We start from the raw sequence: 12,216 nt of genomic DNA on the forward strand, positions 1-12,216 counted from the left end.
AAAACAAACAAACAAACAAAAACAACCCACCGTCCAGCTCAGCAAAACCGAGGAGAGCCTGAGAAACTGTCAGAGCCCAGAGGGGCCCCAGGAGACGTGGGAACTGCATGTCATGTGGGATCCCAGATAGGGCGCTGGGGCAGTAAGGGGATGTCAGGGAAAAACTAAAAGAAATCTGCTGAAAAGCAGGCTTGGGTTAATAGTAATCATCAATGAGAAACATCCCCCACGAACGGGAGGTGTTGACAATGCGGGAAAGTGCTGGCTATGCAGGATGTCTGCACGGTGTCTTTGCAACTTTTCAGTAAATCGAAAACTAAGCCTATTAGAAAAAGTAGTCGGAGTACGGGGCTGACCACGTCCCCCCTCCCCATTACCCCATTAATGTCCCTGGGCCGGGCGCTCGCTCGTGGGGGCGCAGCCCAGCCAGGCCGGCCATCTGCAGCTTCCATCTCCAAAACCCCCTGCCTGAGTCTTATCTCCCAGATGGGTTAGAATCTTTTGGTTGCAAATGACAGAAACGGAAACTGAAACTGGCTTTTTTTTTCATACTGGGAATTTTTTTGCTCATGGAACTGAAAGGTCCAAGGATAGATCTAACTCAGGGTTCTCCCCCTCGGCACTGCTGGCATTTGGGACCAGATGATTCGTCGTGTTGAGCAGCTGTCCTGGGTGCTGTGGGGGGTGGCGTAGCAACTCTGGCCCCCACCCACTCGATGCCAGGAGGACCCCCAGTGTGACAACCACAGATGTCCCCAGACATGGCCCAGTGTCCCCTGGGTGGGGGAGATTGCCTCCGGTTGAGACCCACTGGTCCAGTCGGTTTCAGGTTCGGCTGGATCCAGGATCCTCAGTTTTACAGAGTCATCCATCTCTCTACCTTTAGGCTCTGCCATCCTCCTTGGCTTTTCTCCTCCCTGCTTGTGGGGACAAAGATGGCACCAGCAGCCCCAGAACAAATCCAAAAAATCACCCCCCCTCGTCGGCTTCACAGGCTAGCAGAAGGCCAGCAGCTTTTCCTCAGGAGAGGCAGCAAAAGTCCCAGGGAAGGTTCCGATTGGCCCAACCATGGTCACGTGTCCTTGTTGAACCAATCGCTGAGGCCGGGGAATGCAAAGCCCTGATTGGCTGAGCTGGGATCCCATGGTTACATGGAGTCAGCCAATGGGGTGAGATCTTCTGATGTCAGCCAATGGGGTGAGGAGCATCTGGACTGAACTAGAAACAGCAGAGATTGATCCCACTGTGGGTTGTGCGGCCAGGGCTGGGGGCTCCCGGGGAGGCCGGAACGGGGAGGGCTCTGCTCTCAGCTCCCTCCGGTTGCTGCAGGATTTATGTCCTTGTGGTTGGAGGGCCGAGGGCCCCGTTTCTTGCTGGCTGCACGCTCAAGGCTGCCCTTGGCCGCTCGGGGTGGGGGGCAGGCTGCGCCAGCTCGGCCGTTTGCTTCCCCAGGCCCCCAAGGAGGGGACGCAGGTCAGGTCAGCTAAGATGGGCGGTCCATAATGCCGCCTGGTCACAGAGTGACATCCGGTCACTTTGGCCACAGTCTGTTGGCCCTGCCCACCCTCGAGGGCAGTGGACGACCCACGCTGACCACCAGGACGTGCGATCGGGGGGCCACGTCAGGGTCTGGCCCCCACCCAGTCTCCGGAGAGGAAGCAGGACCCATGTGCATCCCGACGCTGGAGTGCAACCGAGTGAAGCGGCCTCGAGGGGTCTGCAAACTCCGGCCCACCAGGCAGGTCAGGCCTGCCGTCCGTCTGCCCACAGACCCCGTTGAGCTGAGAATGGCCTTCACGTTTTTAAGTGGTTGAAAAAGAGCAGAAGAAGACTCATTTCGTGGCACGTGGAAAATGATATGAAATTCATGTTTTGCTGTTTGTTAATAAAGTTTTATTGGCACAGCTGCGTGCGTTCATTTTTTTTTTTCAAAGATTGGCACCTGAGCTAATATCTGTTGACGATCTTCTTCTTTTCCTCTTTCCCCAAAGCTTCCCAGTACATAGTGGTGTTTCTCTGTTTTTTCAGGGAGATCAGCCCTGAGCTAACTGCTGCCAATCCTCCTCTTTTTGCTGAGGAGGACTGGCCCTGAGCTCACATCCATGCCCATCTTCCTCTACTTTATATGTGGGACGCCTGCCACAGCATGGCGTGCCAAGCGGTGCCATGTCTGCACCTGGGATCCGAACCGGCAAACCCCGGGCCACTGAAGTGGAGCGCATGAACCCAACCGCTCGGCCACAGGGCCCCCACATGCGTTCTTTTAAGTACTGTCTCTGGCTACTTTTGTGACACAAAGGGCAGAGCTGTGGCCGTCTGTCCGGCCTGCAAAGCTGAAAATATTCGCTCTCTGGCCCTTGATAGAATGGGTTGGCTGACCCCCACTGCACACGGCCATACGTCCCTGGGCAAGGATGCGGGGACCTCTCTGAGCCCGGGAGTCTCCTCTGTCGGGTGGGGGATGGTGAGAGGGACCTCAGCCTCGGGGCCGGCGGGTGGGCGCTGACCTTCAGGTCAACATTTGTCAGTCGCGATTATTATCGCTGTCACCCTGCGGGTGGCCTGGGGCGAGGAGTCTCCTCCAGCTTCTCCAGGCAGAGCTGCGGGAGGGCAGCCACACCTGCACGTGCTGATGTGTGAGCCACAGCACAACTCTGTACAAGCACCTGCAGGTAGGTTGACAGGATCCCGCAGGTGGAGTTGAAAAGGGGGGCGGTGCTGGCAGGGGCTCAGACCCCGGGGTCCAGGGACGCGCTTCTGAGGACGGGGGGGGGGGGGGGAACTGAGCTGCAACCGTCATGAGAGAAGGAGGGAGTTAGGTGGACTCGAAGTGAAGTGTTCCAGGCAGCGGGCACGGCAAGTGCCAAGGCCCTGGGGTGAGAAGACGAGAGGACAATGGGACTGGAGCAAAATGGCCACTGGCCCAGGGCCACACGCTCCAGACCACCACATGCAGTCAGGGCACAGCGGCCTGGCCACACGGAGACGGTGAGTCCCTCATCCCTGCCCGCCTCCAATTCTCCCAAGCCTCAGTTTCCCCAGACGTAGAATGAGGGCTGGCTCACGCCCAATGGTGTCCTGGAATTTCACTTCTGCACTGGCCTGGCTGTGCGTCCAGCTGGCTGCCACATGTCTCTGGCTCCCAAGGTCCCAGGGGAGAGAGGCTTGCTGGTCGGGCTTCCCCATGCCAGGCGCCTGCTTCCGGTAAGCGCTGCTCCTAAACCCCACCCCCCATTCAAGTCAAGAGGGGTCAATGGGAGCCTGGGGTCTTGGGGAGAGGAGGGTGGAGACAGCTCCCCGGGCACCCCTCTTGGCCAGCACCTCTGCAGGAGCCGTCTGGGCTCGCACGGGGCTGGCCGTCTGCCTTGCACCTTCCGGAGCATTTCCCAGGCCCCCAGGGACCCTGGGAGGAGTGAGTGGCCCATTCACGGACGGGCCCATGTGACCCAAGGTAGTTACAGGAGCCCAGAGCTGAGGCTGGCAACCCAGGGGTCCTGAGCGAGCCCCAGTGTGGCCTGGATTCCACTGGGCAGCCTTTTCACTCATTCCTTCATTCACTCATCAGTCTCTGGTGCCCACAGGGTCCCAGCAGATGCTGGCCCTGGTGACCCAGTCCATCCTGGTGATCCACAAGTCCACCGGTGGGGGGGACAAATTAAACACAGCTGATGAACCTATGGCTTCACCCTCTGTGTCTCTCTCTCTCTCATTTTTTTCCTCTGTGGTTTGGTGATTTTTTTTTTTTTTTTTTTTTACACACAACCCAGTTGTTTTTCCTGTGAAGTTTCCCACGGTCGAGAATTTCCTGATGTGTTTCTCTGCGATAATCTAAGTTTTCGAAGAGGTAATTCATTCCCGCGTTTCAAAACCCCAGGGTGAAAAGTACACCCCGCGCGCAGCCGCTGCGGGAAAATCGAGTGGTTCCTCAAAAAGTTAAACAGCATCGCCATCAGACCCCACGGCTCCACTCCCGGGCGGCTCCCCGAAGAGATGAAAGTGGGGACTTCAACAGATGTCTGCACACAGGTGTGCCCACGGCAGCGTCGTTCACAGCAGCCAAAAAGTGGAAGCACCCCCAGAGTCCATGACGGATGACGGACACACACAGTGTGGTCCAGCCTCACCCAGGAATATTACGCAGCCATGAAAAGGAAGGAGATCCTGACACCTGCTCCCACGTGGATGGACCTGGAGGACGTGATGCTCAGTGACATGAGCCAGACACAGAAGGACACACACTGTGTGGTCCACCCACAGGAGGTCCCCAGAGGAGCCACATCCACAGAGACAGAAAGTGGACGGGGGGCCAGGGGCTGGGGGAGGGGTGGGAGTCAGTGTTTCATGGGGACAGAGCTGCAGTTTGGGGAGATGGAAAGTTCTGGAGACGGATGGAGGGGATGGTTGCACAGCAACGTGAATGTGCTTCATGCCGCTGAGCTGTACCCTGAAAATGGTGAAGATGGTCAATTTTATGTGATGTGTATTTTCACGATAAAGAAATGTACCCAGATTAACCTCTCCCTCCCACACTGCCCTGCATGATGACCAGCCCGCTGAGTGTCCTTCCAGGAGAAGCCCTGGGAGGCGACGCCCCGACTGACCCCCGCCCCCAGCTGCCCCTGGTCAGTCGGCTCTTCCTGCTCTCAGCTCTGCTCCTCACCTAATATCGGCCCGAGTCCTTGGCCCCTGGACTCACCGAGGGCACCGGTTCTTTTGGGGGCCGCGTGGTGTTCCGCAGTCGGGCTGTGTCACAGCTGATTTACTCCCTCCTCTGGGGGACTTCTAGGGTGTTTCCATGCACGGCTTCCCTTGCCAGGGGCAGCCACGAGGTCCTGGCATCTCCCACGTGGGCGAGTCAGGAGGGGGAGGGATCCCTGGCACGGTTCCTTCCCTCTGTCACTTTGGAAGACGAAGTCACCCTGCCCTTGGGGGCACCGACCATTTCATCCCACCAGCAAAGAGCCAGAGCCTGTTTCCCACCCCTGAATTAAAACTAAAATTCTGGTAAAACACACATAACACAAGTTTGCCATCTTAAGTGACATTGAGCTCGGCGGCATGAAGCACATTCACACGGTTGTGCCACCGTCCCCTCCATCCGTCTCCAGAACCTTCCATCTCCCCAAACTGAAGCTCTGTCCCCATGAAACACTGACTCCCGCCCCTCCCCCAGCCCCTGGCCCCTCATCCACTTTCTGTCTCTGTGGATGTGGCTCCTCTGGGGACCTCCTGTGAGTGGACCACACAGTGTGTGTCCTTCTGTGTCTGGCTCATGTCACTGAGCATCACGTCCTCCAGGTCCATCCACGTGGGAGCAGGTGTCAGGACCTCCTTCCTTTTCATGGCTGCGTAATATTCCAGAGTGTGGATGGACCACACTGTGAGTGTCTGTCATCCATCCACGGACACTGGGGCACTTCCACCTTTTGGCTGCTGTGAACATGAGTGGGCAGACATCTCTTGAAGACCCTTTCAATTCTCTTGGGTCTACACCCAGAAGTGGAGTTGCTGGATCATATGATGATTCTATGTTTGACTTTTTGAGGAAGCATCATCCTGTTTTCCACAGCAGCTCCACGATTTTACATTCCCACCAGAAGTGCACAAGGTTCCGGTTTCCCCACGTCCTTGCCGACGCTTCCTACGCACCCTCCAGGAACCCCCCCGCCCCCCACCTCCAGCCTCAACCATCAGCAACTCCGGGCCGGTCCCATTTCATCTCTGTTCCGCTCTCGGACCTTTCCCCCTACATTTTATTAAGAGCACTTTCAAGTGTGGGGAAGAGTCGAAAGGGTTTTGTGGGAAAGGCCGCACCTCGTTCCTACGATGAACATCTTACTGTATTTGTTTCCCACGTATCCAGACGCCCATCTTCTCCTCCATGCAGCCATCAATCCGTGTGTGCGTGTTGCCGCATTTAAAAATAATGTGCCACGTGTTTGAATGGCAAAACAGAACCCCCAAAATGGACCAAATTCCCCCAAACGGACAAAATCAGGTGCCAATGAGGCTGCAGGCCAACCGGAACTCTCTGGCATCGCTGGTGGGGACGCCGCCTCTGTGCAGGGCACTTCGGGTGGTTCCTCAAAATGTCAAGCACGGAATTGCCACATGACCCAGCCGGTCCACTTCCAGGAACTGACCGAAGAGAAATGAAAACTTCCGTCCACACGGCAAGCTGCCCACACGTGTTCACGGCAGCGGCTGCATCGTCACTGAAACCTGTGAACACCCCCTCGCGTGCCTGTGCCGGGGAACAGAGGAGCCGGCCACGCCCGTGGGGTTCCGTTTGTGTGACATCCTGAGAAGACCAGGCCATCGGGACAGAACCCGGGCCCTCTTGGGAAGGGCTGGGGGCGGAGGGAAGTGATGACCACAAAGGGGCACTGGGGGCTTTTGGGGGAAATATTTTCTTTCCTTTTTTTTTTTGAGGAAGATTAGCCCTGAGCTAACATCTGCTGCCAATCCTCCTCTTTTTGCTGAGGAAGACTGGCCCTGAGCTCACATCCGTGCCCATCTTCCTCTACTTTATATGTGGGACGCCTGCCACAGCATGGCTTGCCGAGCGGTGCCATGTCCACACCCGGGATCTGAACCGGTGAACCCCGGGCTGCTGAGAAGCGGACGTGCAAACTGAATCACTGCACCCCTGGGCCGGCCGCTTTCTTTCTTGATTATGGTGGTCATTACACTTCTATATTCTTTTGTCAAAATTCATGCTACTGTATGTGTAAAAAGGTGAATTTTCCTGCAATAAGTAATTCCAGGGACCTTACATACCAGTCTCTTGGGGTCGCTGTAAGAAACGGCCACATACTGGGCAACTTAAACACAACAGAAATGGGCCGGCCCAGTGGGGCAGCGGTTAAGTTTGCATGTTCTGCTTCTCGGCAGCCCGGGGTTCGTCAGTTCGGATCCCGGGTGCGGACATGGCACCGCTCATCAAGCCATGCTGTGGTAGGCATCCCACATATAAAGTAGAGGAAGATGGGCATGGGTGTGAGCTCAGCGCCAGTCTACCTCAGCAAAAAGAGGAGGATTGGCAGCAGTTAGCTCAGGGCTAATCTTCCTCAAAAAAAAAACCAACAGAAATTTACTTTTGCTCAGTTTTCAGCCCGGATCCAGGTGGGCGGGGCCACGTTCTCTCCAGAAGCTCCAGGGGTGGGTCTGTCCTTCCTCCTCCAGCCTCTGGGGGCTCCAGGCATCCCCGGGCTTGTGGCCACGTCCCCCAGTCTCTGCCTGTCTTCCCGCAGCCTCTGTCTGTCAGATCTCCCCTGTGTGTCTCTCATAAGGACACTTGTCACCGGATTCCGGGCCCACCTCCGTCATCCAGGGTGACCTCACCTCCAGATCCTTAGCTGGATGACATCTACAGAGACCGTGTTCCCAGTGAGGTGAGGGTCACGGGTTCTGGGGACTTTGACGTGGACATCGATTTTGGGGGCCACCAGTGAACCCGCCCCTCCTGACTTGAAAGTGGAACAGGAGGAGCCCCGTGAGGACACTTTCTCCCAAATGCTGCAGCCTGCGCATCGCGTCCGGGAATATTGTGGAGCAAAATCCTAGATGGCACAGCCTTTCCTCCGTAAATACCTCAGTGTGTGTTTCTAAAGCCGTGATTCCTGGGCCGGGCAATCCAGGGGCCACAGGGCCACATCTGGGGACATCTGTGGTTGTCACACTGGGGGAGCTCCAGGCATTGAGTGGGGGTGCGTGGCCAGGGATGCTGCTCAACCCCCCACTGCACCCAGGACGGCCCCCTCTGCTGGACAGAGAATGACCCGGCCTGCGGTCTGGGCCTCCCTGCCCTGTCTGTGACAATGTGTGTGACAACGGTGATGACCTGGAGTGTCACTGCCCCGAGGGACTGTGTGTGGGCTGGACACACTGTGTGAGTCTCATACACACACACACACACACACACACACACACACAACCCCGCCAGGAGCCTCGGCTGCTGTCCCCACCCGCCCCCTGGCGGCCACACAGGTCCACACAGACTGGCCCTGGCTGTGTCCTCACCTGCAACCCAGGCTGGATCCCCGATGGAGGCGGACCTGATTTGGGGAGGACGCCTCTGGCTCCTGGGGCCCCTACTCCTTGGGTAGGGGGCTGAGCTGGGCCCCTGGAGACGGGTGGTCCTGGGATAGGAAGCCGACTTTTAAGAGACCCACCAAATTGGAGGAGCTCCAGGATGGGGCAGCTGGCCAGGAGAGTGGCCGGGAGGGCCAGCGGCCTCCTTTGTCCACACTGGAGAGGTGGTGGGGGGGGGTCTTGGCATTGAGCTGGGGGAGCAAGAGGGTCAGCAAGGGGGGCTGTGAGGGGCAAGTGGATTTGCGGGCCTCTGGGTATGAATGTCTGTGTGTGGGGGTCATGGGTGGGCAGAAGAAATGAGAGGCGTGAGGGACGGAGCGTGGAGGAGGAGAAGGGGGCAGAGGCAAGGCTTGAGCCCAGGAGAGGCCGGTGGACTCCCACATATACCTGGGGCCCCCACCTGCCACCTGGGGCTCCCACCTGTCACCTGGGGCTCCCACCTCTCACCTGGGGCCCCTTCCTGTCACCTGGAGCCCCCACCTGCCACCTGGGGCTCCCACCTGTCACCTGGGGCTCCCACCTGTCATGTGGGGCCCCCACCTGCCACCTGGGGCTCCCACCTCTCACCTGGAGCCCCCACCTGCCACCTGGGGCTCCCACCTGTCACCTGGGGCCCCCCATTACCTGGAACCCCTTCCTATAACTTGGAGCCCTCACCTATAGCCTGGGGCCTCCTACTTGGAACTCGAGGCCCCAACCTACAACGGGGTCCCCCACCTGTAACCTGAGCCCCCAGTGTAACCTGGGGCCCCCTACTTGTAACCTGGGGTCCTCACCTTTAAGCTGGAGCCCCTCAATGGTAAGCTGAGACCCCACCTCTGTACTGGGGGGGTCCCACCTGTAGCCCAGGGTCCTTAATAAAACCTGTGGGATGGGGAGGACGAGAGAATGCAGAGAAAGGATTTTCCTAGACTACCAAAAATATCCGCAACCATCGGCTACTCCTATTACCGTTATTCCCATCCATCTGTTTACCGCCCCTGAGGTCAGCCTGCCTCTTCCGATCCAGAGCGGCATCGCTGGCTCCGAGTCTCTTCCTTCCGTGATGGTTCATAAGGAGACCGTACATGTCACCGCCATGGCCTCTTGTATCTGACGACGTATGGTGTTGCTAATCCCCATCCAGAGAAATGGGAAGGGAGAGGCCGAGACCCCTCCACTGAGGATTTCTGTTAGGCAAAGGGCAGGGGCCAGAGAGAGTGTCTCTGGAGAGGCTTAGAGCACCCCCATGGGGGTCTCAGGCCCCGTGATGCTGGGAAGGTCCCCAAAATCTGGTCCCGTGCTGGCCTGGCCTGGGTTTGATGCTTGTTATGAACACTACTGAGCAGGACAGCTGGGCAGCCCCAAGGCCCCCATCACCGGAGCAGTCGGTGCTAGAACCTCACAAGGCTCCCGGGGGCTCCCAGGCTGGGCACTTGGCTCCACCCGGGACCTGGGCACGTGGCTTCCCTTCTGCAAGCCTCAGCCCCTGGCCCCCACGAGCCCGCTCTCTGTCTGTGGATCTGCCTGTTCTGGACGTTTCACGTCAATGGGGTCACACACCGTGTGTCCTTCCGTCTCTGCTTCTCTCCCTGAGCGTCGTGTGTGCAGGTCCGTCCACGTGCAGCCGTGTCAGGGCCTCGCTCCTCTTCACGGCTGCATCACATTCCAGCGTGTGGGTGGACAATTGTGTGGATCCATTCTTCTTTCGATGCACATTTCAGTTGTCTCCACTTTCTGGCTACTATGAATCTAGTTGCTGTGAACATTTGTGTACAAGTTTTTGAGTGGAAGCGAGTTTCCATTTCTCTTGGGCATAAACCTGGGAGCAGAATTGCTGGCCGTGTGGAATCATTATGTTCAACCTTTTGAATTTTTTTCCAAAGTGGCTGCACCGTCTGTATGAGAGTTCCAGTTTCCCCACATCCTCGCCAATACTTGTTATTGCTCAGTATTTTTATTATAGCCGTCCTAGCGGTTACGAAGTGGTTAATTCTAATAACATATTTGTTTTAACCTAACATATCCGATTATATCATTGCAACACACAATCAATGTAAATTATTGAGATACTACATATATGTGTTTTTTTTCATGCTAAACCTTCAAAATCCAGTGTGTAGTTTACACTCCCAGCACATCTCAATTTGGGCAGCCACATTACAAGAGCTGAAGGGCCACATCTAGACAGTGGCTGCTGTGCTGGACAGCACAGCTCTCATTGCTGAGGATGCAGCAGTGTCCAAGACAGACCCACCCCAGCCCCAGAGACCTTCCAGTCTACTGCCAGAGACAGAAGAAAAACACATAAAGAAATATATAAACGACACAATTTCTGATGGTGACAAGTGTTCCAGAGAATGACCAGGAGGGCTTCTCGGAGGAGGCGGCATCTGAGTCGAGATTTCACCTTCAAGAACTCTTTCTGTAATGGTCACCAAACATTTCCCAAGTCCCTTCCATGTGTCCTGACCCTCAGGAGAGGGGTGTGGGCTCTGTGAAGGATAGCGGGGCCTACGTACACTAAGATTGTCAAACGCACCCCCAGATTCCAAGAAAATTGGGTGTAAGCCAGTGGTCAAAAACACGGAAGATACCAAAAGGAATTTAAGTTGGGCAGTGTGCCCTCCTCTTCTGTTTTCTGGGAGATATTGTCTAGAACAGACGTTATTCCTTTCTGAGATGTTTGATGGAAATTCACCAATGAGACATCTGGGCCCTAATTATCTTTGTAGAAAGGTTTTTCTGTACAGATTTAATTTCCTGAATAGACGTAAAACTATGCAGATGATCTATTGCTTCCTTAATTTTTTTTTTCTCCCCAAAGCCCCATTACGTAGTCGTAGATCCTGCTTCTAAGTCCTTCTAGTTCTTCTATGTGGGATGCCACCACAGCATGGCTTGATGAGCAGTGTGTAGGTTCGCACCCAGGATCCGAACTGGTGAACCCCAGGAAGCCCAAGCGGACCGGGTAAACTTAACCACCACACCACCTGGCCAGCCCTAATCTATTTCTTCTTGAGCGAGCCTTTATTTCAGGTGTTTATTTCAAGGTGTTGGTCCATTTCAACCAGGATGTATTTATTTGCATCCAGCTGTTCCTAGTACCTGAATCTTTTAACATCTGTAGGGTCTGTCGTGTTTAGTCCTTCTCTCATTTCTCACGTGTCGTCTTTTTTTTTTTTCTTGGTCCATCTGGCTAGACTTTTTCTTTTTTATCGACGTTTTTGATCTTTTCAAAGAACAATCATTGGTTTCATGGATTTTCTTTATTCTTTTCTATTCCATTTCACCGGTTTCTGCTCTGATCTTTACGATCGCCTTCTCAAAAGGAATCTGGGGCTAAACCACACGTTTTGATCAAGGCTTGCTGGCCATCTGCGAATCAAGAGCTTCACACAAGACAGGCAGTTTGTTCCGGCAAAACAATAATCTAGCGCTGAAAAGCAGAACGGCGGAAGATTCAGGGACAAGAGGTATTTTCAACTTCATCAAGCGGTATTTTGCCAATTCTTTCCGTTTTTCACCCAAAGCACTTGGCCGGCACCGCCCCGGCTCTGTTCTGAGCTTTGGCTCTTGACCTCTTCAGGATAGAGACCGTCGGGAGCACCTCTCTCCCGCTCCGGCCCCAGCGATGCCTAGTGATGGCTTTTTGCCTCGAATTGGCCACTTTGGGCTACTTTTTGACCCTTGACCTCGCCTCAGGGGGCTTCCGGGGGAGGGGTCCTGGCAGGCGCGCCCCAGTGTCCCCGATCCGCTTCCTGGCCCACGAGGACGCCGCCCACCCTGCGGTCGTTCAGAGGAGACCGTTAGCGCTCGCGACCTTCGACCCCAGCCCCAAACCCCTCCGAGGTCAACGCCGGGGCCTCACCTCCCCGTGCTCGCTTCCCGCCCCCTCCGCGTGACGGGCGCCTCCGCGGGCCAATGAACGAGCCGTATCCACCCCTAGGGCGGGGCCTCACGCCGACCAATCCCCGCTCGGGCCCCCGCCCGGGTCCAAATGGCCCAATCGGCGGCGGCGGTGGGGCGGGCTTCGGGGGCGGGGCCTGCCGGCTCAGCCAACGGGCCGGCACGTCGGCGCCGCGGGGGGCGGGCCCCGCGGCGTGCGTGCGGCGGCGCGGCGGCGCAGGGCGGGGGCGGGAG

General features: G+C 56.4%; 1 long non-coding RNA gene across 1 annotated transcript; it reads right to left on the minus strand.

The window, feature by feature from the left end:
* Positions 1-1,870: 1,870 nt before the first annotated feature.
* On the minus strand, positions 1,871-5,132 carry LOC138924929 (uncharacterized). The gene is made up of 2 exons (XR_011440305.1): positions 4,697-5,132; positions 1,871-4,444 (listed from the first exon to the last, which is right to left on the minus strand). It is a non-coding gene; the product is annotated as an uncharacterized lncRNA (long non-coding RNA).
* Positions 5,133-12,216: the final 7,084 nt, after the last annotated feature.

Source organism: Equus caballus, chromosome 7 (assembly GCF_041296265.1).
Source record: "Equus caballus isolate H_3958 breed thoroughbred chromosome 7, TB-T2T, whole genome shotgun sequence".
NCBI lineage: Eukaryota > Metazoa > Chordata > Mammalia > Perissodactyla > Equidae > Equus > Equus caballus.